Source organism: Schistocerca americana, chromosome 2, assembly GCF_021461395.2.
Source record: "Schistocerca americana isolate TAMUIC-IGC-003095 chromosome 2, iqSchAmer2.1, whole genome shotgun sequence".
NCBI lineage: Eukaryota > Metazoa > Arthropoda > Insecta > Orthoptera > Acrididae > Schistocerca > Schistocerca americana.
The window spans coordinates 645,088,048-645,097,474 of record NC_060120.1 but is presented as its reverse complement, the minus strand read 5'-3'; the positions used below and the strand labels follow the sequence as shown (position 1 = coordinate 645,097,474).

Below are 9,427 nucleotides of genomic sequence, written 5' to 3'. Positions count from 1 at the left end.
CCATTTTTGAACCTTCCTGTCGGCCGGATGTTCATTTCCACTAGGATTGGAAAGTTGGGTGGCCGCTTGGGGCAGTGTCCTCAGGAATGCAAAGCAGGCCTCCATCCTTGGATTCAGTACTTCTGCAGGCACACCCTAACGAAAAATTTCATTAAAGCTGAATAGATGTGAACTGGATCCCGCACATCGAATATGTCAATGAAATGATTCCATACGTCCATGCAACAGGTTATTTGAAGTATGCTAAGTATGTACATCGATATTACAAGGATATGATAAGGCTAAAAGATAATTTCATGAATTCGCAACTCAAGGGCCTTTCAGTAATAGTTGTACTAAAAATTATGGTGTAGCATTTGATCAGACATGAGCAGAAGTCAGGTCCTAATGACGGCGGTGAGGAGTTATTGAGGGCTGTCATAGGGTCACGGCTCAACAGATAGTGAAAACAAATAGAGATGATCACTTAAATACGTCCAAGAACGCCTGAACGACACGTACAGGGTGGTTGTAATTAAACTTTCGGTACCTGAGAGTGTCCCCATGAAGAACGAGTGCTCGCAGGACAATGAAATTTCGTGGGAACGTTTGTAAGGACATCCGGAGGAGACTCTGTTGAAAGAAATACGTTTTAATTTCCACATGGGAGGGTAACATTTGTTAATTGCGTACCATGTATACATTCCAGGTTAAAAACATTGCTCAGTGTGACGGAAATCTGAATTCACGATAGTCTGAACCGCATTGGGGATACCATTTCACAATCGTTCGCAGCACTTTTCGAACGGTGGCCGTGGAATGTTCAACTGTCGAGAAGATCGCACATTTTAACCAGTTTTCTTAGCCACGGCAACAATAACATCTTCAACAATTTGTGGCGCAGTTGACAGTCGACCTCTCCCGGGAACAATTTCCAAATCGTCAGTTAATTCGAACTTCCGCATCAGTCCCGCTGTGGAAAGAGGACCTCTCCATGTTCCTTTAATACGCCGATACTCGCGAACACCAGGAACAGTTTTTCTGTTGTTTTGATAAAACAGCTTTACGAGTAAAGCTCATCTTGTCAGGACAACTGTAATACACACTGATGATGCTCGTGTTTCAGCCCTAATGTAACAGTACTAGTACCGGCGCCTAACCGCGAGTCACGAGACTAACACTACTAACAACGCAAATCCTGCAACGCACAGTCTGAACTTCATTCCTATGAAGTTGGGTTTCCATATGGTAAACAGTTTCAGTCTACACTGGCTCAAGTAGCGAAAGTTTAATTACAACCAAGGTATAAATACGAGGGCAACGGCCTTGCCGCAGTGGATACACCGGTTCCCGTCAGATCACCGAAGTTAAGTGCTGTCGGGCGTGGCCGGCACTTGGATGGGTGACCCTCCGGGCCGACATGCATTGTTGTCATTTTTCGGAGTGCACTCAGCCTCGTGAGGAGCTGCTCGACCGACTAGTACCGGCTCCGGTCAAAGAAAACTATAATGACGACCGGGAGAGCGACGTGCTGACCACACGCCCCTCCTATCTGCATCCTCAGCTGAGGCTGACACGGCGGTCGGATGGTCCCGATGGGTCACTTGTGGCCTGAAGACAGAGTGCTGCTATAGATATGAGGTCTTCTCGTGTAACCAGATTTTTCTGAACATAACTTAGTACCAGAAGAGCTGCTCACGAAGAGATGAACTGTTACTTAGATCGGGGAATTGGCATCAACTGCACGAAGAAAATGGTACGAGAAAATTTTGAAGATGTGAAGTTCAAACGAAATAATAAGGTTCTTACTCTAGCCTCAGTTTCATAGGTACAGTGAATCTTCTTACTCTCTTCCAACGAGTTTGCAAAGCAATTTGATGATAACCTTGTAACATTTCGATGAAGATTTATCTATGAATCAAAATACTGAATTTTGTTTTTCCAAAAAATTTCTTCTCGTATAACGCGTGCTTTAGATATCGTATTCAACTGCTGAGCAATAGTGACTTAGTTGGCCCTGTGCCGCGCATGTGATCAGTGTCATGAAATAAAACTTTGATCTAAGTAAAATGCTGATTTTGAACTAATGAATGTAAATCTAATCATACCCCAAAAGGAATTAATAGAGTAGCTAGTGAAAACTATTTAAATGAAAGTACTTTTTGAAAGTTGCGGAGCATAAAGTGCAAAGTCTGACTTAAAACATCCACGAAACAAAATACTCCTCAACTCGGTAGAAAAAACAGTTTAATATTACTTACACTGTTAACTGTAAATTAATCAGCATTGTGCGCAACACCTGAAAATTCTGTGTACTGTTTCGCATAGGAATGCAAACTGAGGTCTGAGCTGAAATAAAAGTAGCTTACCTTACGCTGAGAATGTTGTTTCGTGTATGATGTTCTCACGTTCTCGAAAGCAAATTGAAATCAGCAAGTGCATCAGCTAAAGTAAAATAATCCACTCACTACAAAATTCGTCTTTTGCTTCTCATATACAATCTGTGTCTTCGTGTGGCGTAAGATTCAATGCACAGACGACAAAATATTAGAATCTTTACTAAGAATGATGAAGGAAGGTTTTACTTTAAAGAAAGTCGTTCTTCAAAAATTTAACTCCGATTATTGTCAAAAATGACTGAACAACATAAGAAGACTCTAACAATTACAAAATTTCCTCATTACTAAAAATTACAGACAGCTTAACTGATTGCGCTCCTTGTGACATAATGGAACCAAAGAGATCATTTTAATACTTATTATGAATATTATTGAATATTATTAGTTACCTAAGGGACAAAGGTTTCCTTCAATTAATAGTTCTGGCAAACAAAATTTCATTCTTGCGCATGTGTGGTTACCTTGAAATAGAGAAAGACTCAATAGCATATTTTTACAAACAAGTTTTCATCTTTATCAGAAAGCATTTCAGATAATTTCTCTCAAATTGACACATATCAAATATCTTTCTCTGAAAACTCAATTGCACGCTACTATATCTCCAGTAAGAATACCCCAGTGCATCACAACTGACATGAGAATAAACGAACCACAGATAAACACAGAGCCAAGGATCTTATTCACTAACCCTGCTGCGCTCTCAGTCATCTTTGGCCCAGTATAGTAAATGTGAATTATTTACAGTGCCAGAAAACGTATGAAAACTTTACTATCTGAGAGAATTATTAAAATTTGAAATTGCACTGCTTCACTGAGGTCGGTATTTATAAGAGCAAGAAGTCAGCGCTGTATGCAACGTTCACTCCGATAGACGAATAAGAAGAACAGGACTTTGGGATGCGCAAATATTCATTAATTAACGGTGGGTACCTCCTATATAAAGGTGTGTGGAGTACGACTACAACAAACACGTTCGAGTCAATATACACTATCTGTACGGACTATGTGCAAAATCATATCTCATGTAATCTCATAGTAGCTTTCGACGGATATCGTAGTGTCGTCCGTCACCAAAGCAGCAGTCTTGTTCTCAGCAACAGCGGTTTTAGTGTCAGGAGAACTTTTCTCTTTCAAACAACACCAACAAAATAACTTCAATTAAACGCTGATGAATGAAATGGCAGCAAAGGGATCGTGGTTAACCTGCGGATCTGATGGCAATAAACATGGCCGTATCAGATACTGTTGACTGATATGTTGTTACCAGTACCAGTGAAGACATAAATGTCTTGGTACTGCAAACAAATTAGCTTCTTCTCTATTAATACCTTTCCAAGAAGGATGGGAAGTGTTGTGTTCTCGTCAACATTAAACAAATTTAATCCACAAGAAATTTTTTCTCTTCCTGCAGCTAGCGAATGTGATATTACGTCAATTCGTTTTGGGCAGAGGAAAAGGAAAGTCGGCACCTTTTAGGAAATAAACCATTGGTATTTTTTAACAGAGAGAGTCAACAGCACGTCGGGGGAAAGATTTCTTGCGACATTGTGTGGGGGAGACACGAACAGAGATATACTGGACGATCTGTGCCACTGACAACTCTCCAAATCTCCGAGAACGCAAGTTCAAACTTACGAGACTGCCACCTAGACACAGCATAGTATTATTCTTTTCTACCAACCTACAAATATAGACATCCATGAAATTGGGGCTGGACGCTATCAAGAGGAGGAGTGATTCCCAAAACAAAAAAATAATTTTCAGTTTTAAAATGTACTTATAGCTGGTACGATATGATGTTGTGTGGGGAGTCCCACATAAAACCGCTACACTTCACATATAAGTTAATCATTTCTAGTCGAATTGCTTCTAAAGTAGCATGGATGCCGATGACCACCACTTCCAGCATCTCGTATAAACCGGTAAGAACAAGTTTCGAGACATTTCGACAGTGGTTGGTAGGCCACGTACATGACCTCAAATCCTGCCCGGATGCGTATAAAAGCCGCCCGCCCGGCCAGAATGGCAAGCCGATACAGTTTCATTCGAATTGGCTGATGCGTGTTGGCTTCTGCCGTGAGACTACTATCGTTCTTCCTGCTGCAGACTGCCGCTGGCGAGGGTCGAACCGAGCCCTTCTAGTCACCGAGCTGTGGGTGCTTCCCAGTAGCCCTGTTCTGTATCGTTCAGTCGCTGTGCCCATCGGTTCGGTAGGCGAGCGCACCGAGCGCTAGCGTTACTGCAACCGAGCCTCCGTGCGCGTGGACAGCGCCCCACACCCGAAGTGGTCAGCCGACACAACTACCAGACACGCTATTCCCATTATTGTTTTCGACTGCAGGCACGTCGAGAGCCCTCACAACTTCGTCAATCGACCTTGAGATGTTTGGCTGACTCATGGTAGCTGAAATGTCATCCCCTACCCCATTTGTTCCAATAATTTAAAGAGTTGTCAAATCCTAGTTGGTTGGTTGATTTGGGGGAGGGGACCAAACAACGAGGTCGTCAGTCGCATTGGATTATGGAAGGATGGGAAAGAACTCGGTCGTGCATTTTCAAAGGAACCTCCCCAGCATTTCCCTGAAGCATTTTAGGAAAATCATGGAAAACCTAAATCAGCGTAGCCGGATGGGGGTTTGAATTGTCGTCTTCCCTAATGTGAGTCCAATGTGCTAACCACTGCGCCACCTCTCTCAGTGTCAAATCCTAGAAGAAGAAAAAAAGAAAAAAATTTAACAGTTTCATTTGATCACTGATAACAACTGTTCAGCTGATTTAGTCATTGAAACCGAGACTCGAACTCGGGACCGGACCGAGACTCGAACTCGGGACCTTTGCCTTTCGTGGGCAAGTGCTCTACCAACTGAGCTACCCAAGCACGACTCACGACCCATCCTCACAGCTTTACTTATGCCATTATCTCGTCTCCTACCTTCCAAACTTTACAGAAGCTCTCCTGCGAGCCCTGCAGAACTAGCACTCCTGAAAGATGGCTGTAGGTCTGTGATGGGCTCTCATGTACGGCGGCAGTTCCTCAACCAAATTGCGGGACGCCTCCCTGCTCAGTGTATACCTCGACACAAAGCTGCTCTTGGGCATTTCAAAGGGGTTCGTCTCGTCCCACAGGCTACGTTGCCAAGTCGCATGGCGACGCATTTTCTCGAGCCGCCTTGCCCGCCTTCATCGCTCTTGCCTTCTTCTTAACAGTACTATGCACCATGTCCACTTCCATAATTTTCAGCTAAAATATATCAATAATAGCGTTTATGAACTCTCTTTTCCTTCGGATGAGTCCCAGTGGGTCTTCAGTAAAACCTTATCACTAAATGCAAAACTAAAAATGTACGTTTTTGGCGCCACTAGAATCAGTGTAAAGTCAGCTCCAGTTGCCAGTTCTCTAAATTTTCTCGAAGTTATTATTGGTTTTTTCGACTTAGGCTTACTGCAATTTAATTTTACAGCAGACGCGTTTCGCTTTTATTTATAAAGCGTCTTCCGTGATTATTCTGTAGATTGGATACATATGTTTGTATATATTTTAGATTAAATACAGCGTTTTGTTTATAAACTTGGAGTTCAGATAACGTACAGTGTTTCTGCCTCTTCTTTACATATTCTCCAAACCACTGCTTCTTCCCTCCTTGTTAGCGGCAGTTGATGTCGAAATACTTCGTTTCACATATACGCTTGGCAGTTTTTACCTTTCTGTACTATTTCTTACACTGCATTTGCGTTATTTACACTTCACCTAGCTTTTTTAAGTCGGACTGAAGTGATGTGTGTTCTCCCTCAGCAGAGTAGTATAGTGTTCATTTTGTTCGTTTGTTTTCGTGTAGGTTGTGAGCTTTTTCAACCTGTGAAACTACTTTTTTATATTTAATTAATTCGTATATGTGTGTGTGTATGTGTGTGTGTGTACATGTGTGTGTGTGTGTGTGTGTGTGTGTGTGTGTGTGTGTGTGTGTGTGTATGTATGTGTGCGTGTGTGCAAGAAGGGGGACTGGGGAGGGAGAGGAGAGAAAGAGAGAGAGATAGAGAGAGAGAGAAACAAAACGCTGTTTTTAATCTAAAACAATCAAAAATTTACAAACGTAATATGTATGCAATTTGCAGAATAACAACGGAAGATGCTTTATAAATAAAAGCGAAACGTTCTAGTGTAAAACTCTCTTTAATTAAATTGCGGTAAGCTTAAGACAGAAAAACCGAAAATAACTAAATAACTGAATTTAATGGTCGCTTCGGAAGATGGCCATGCAAACAAACGTATTTGTCAACACTGTTTCGCAAAAAAAAAAACGTCGTCCTCCCATTACCAGGTTGATTTGTCTACTCCTCTACATTAACGAGCACTTTTCTATATAACTTACATTTTTCTGCGTTTACGGCAAGCCGCCATTTATCACACTGATTAGAAATGTGATCTAAGTCGTCTTGTATCCTCCTACAGTCACTCAACAATGATACCTTACCGAACACTCCGGCATCAGCAGCTAACAGCCGCAGATTCCTGCTCACCCTGTCCGTCAGATCATTTATATATCTAGAGAACAACAGTGGTCCTATCACACTTCCCTGGGGCACTGCTGATGGTACGTTTTTCTCAGATGAACACTCGCCGTTGAGGACACCGTATTGAATTATATTGCTTAAGAAGTCTTCGAACCACTCACACATCCACTTTCGCATCTGAGAACCTAGTCCCTATACATTTACCACCGTTAACAGTGTGCTATAGGACCGTGTCAAATACTTCCAGGAAATATAGGGATGTTCCTACTTTTGTTTTAACTAACTTGGAAGTGTAAGGTAACTTGTGTAGCATTGCTCGAATCATCTGCAAGCGAAACTAACAGCTGTTCACAGTTTCACACGTTGACTCTGTTGAAATTGTGAGTTATTACAGCTCACGCTAAAATTTAATACTGTAAATTCATAATGTTTAGGACTATAGATAGAATAAAATTTCATAGCACAATACATAGGACAATACTGCACAGTAAAATGTAGCAAACCACATGTTGGAAGAGTGTGATACCGGCTATGCTTAGCAGCAGGACTGCCAGTTAGGTACGTGCACTCCGCTGGAAGACGGCGGCCGGAATGTGTGTAGGGTTCGGCTAGAGTGTCTGGTCTGGCGACAGGAGGAGTGAAAACTCGTTCGTCCATCTGCCCGACTCGAGAAGCGCAGGAGCTCGTGTGGGGTGAGGCGACACACCGTCCAGCAGGTTGCCGACTCTTACAACGGGACCTTCCGGTCTAGGAAATTCAGTTCGGGACGACACTTCGCAGGTTAGTAGTATATGTCAAGGGCGTCCACTCATAGTCGTCTTAAAGCGCACTACCCAGAAAATTCAGAGAAAAACTACTTTAAATGTGTGCCGGAAATGTGTTTTAATCTGCCAGGAAGTTTCATATCAGCGCACACTCCGCTGCAGAGTGAAAATCTCATTCTACTTTAAATGTCTCCTTCCTAATGTAATTCCCTAAGCATCATCTGATTTAATTTGACTACATTCCATTACCCTTCCTTGTTTTTGTTGATGTTCATGTTATACCCCTTCAAGACAATATCCATTCCCTTCAACTGCTCTTCCAAGTCTTTTGCTGTCTCTGACAGAATTACAATGTCATCGAGAAATCGTAAAAGTTTATTTCTTTTCCTTGAATTTTAATTTCTACTCCAAATTTTTCTTTAGTTTCCTTTACTGCTTTTTCAGTGTGCAGATTGAATGATACCTGGAATAGGCTACAACCCTGTCTCACTCCCTTCTCAATCACTGGTTCCCTTTTATGCCCCTCGACTCTTATAACTGGTTCCTGTAGAAATTGTAAATAGTCTTTCGCTCCATGTATTTTACACCTGCCCTCTTCAGAATTTGAAAGAGAGTATTCCAGCCAAAGTTGTCAAAAGCTTTCTCTAAGTCTACAAATGCTATAAACGTAGTTTTGCCTTTCCTTAACCCCTATTCTAAGATAAATCGTAGGGCCAATATTGCCTCATGTGTTCCTACGTTGCTCCAGAATCCATACTGATCTTTCTCGAAGTCGACTTCTACCAGCCCTTCCATTTTCCGTAAAGAATTCGTGTCAACTACCCTTTCTTATTTTTACTTCTTTGTTCGCTACTAGTTGGGGGTTGCAATCCCATTCTGTCACACATTATCATTCAAGTTAGCCAAGTTGTCATACTGCAGTCTGGTATCATTACTTGCACTTGGGTGACGATACTAACTTACAGCATGACAACTGGACGAAAATAAGCGCTTGAGAATTGGGCCGTAACCCAGAAACTAGTAGCGAACAGAGAAGTAAAAAATACAAAAGATAGCTGGTGCAACAGTTATTTCCAGAGAAAAATTTTAGTCCACGACTCAAAAGAATTTTATGCGATACAAAAATCAATATTGCGCTTATTACAGAAGAAGCCGGTTCAGAAACAATCAGTTATAAGGGTGATAATGTCTTCAGACAAAAACTGAACGTATTTAGAAATACTCTGAAATAGCCAGTGACGACAGATTGTTTCCAGCCATTAAATGCTTTCTTCTCCATTTATTTCTTTTACAGTGACTTCAAGACCATACGTCAATAGTTAACTATGTTAGCCGACTAAAATTACGTCTCTTTCAGTGCGTTTCAAAACAGGCCTGGTTACTAGTTTATGGTGACAGCAATATACCACATAATATTCGAGCAATTGTTATCAGTCGAAGAGTAACCCAACTCCAGCCACGGCCCAGCCTCGTTGAATATACCAGTTTTCTTATATAACTGTGTGGTGTCTATTCTTTCGGACATGTTCGTAAAGGTAGACACCACGCAAGAATCCGCAGCTGTGATACATATTATGTACACGGAATGTGGTAGGTGGAGAAAGGAAAGAAAAGGGAACTATGGATGTCAGCTGCATCGGGATTTACTGCGGATTCAGCAGCGACAGGTGAAAATAATGCCGGACCGGTATTCGAACCCGGGATCTCCAGCGGGGTCTGAGGATAAGTGGCGTTAGGTGGGAATGTGGGTCGACCGGGAGGCGTGGCGAGATA

General features: G+C 42.0%; 1 pseudogene; it reads left to right on the top strand.

Moving 5' to 3' along the window:
* The first annotated feature begins 1,295 nt into the window (after positions 1-1,295).
* On the top strand, positions 1,296-1,413 carry LOC124597171 (annotated as a pseudogene).
* The last annotated feature ends 8,014 nt before the right edge of the window (positions 1,414-9,427 follow it).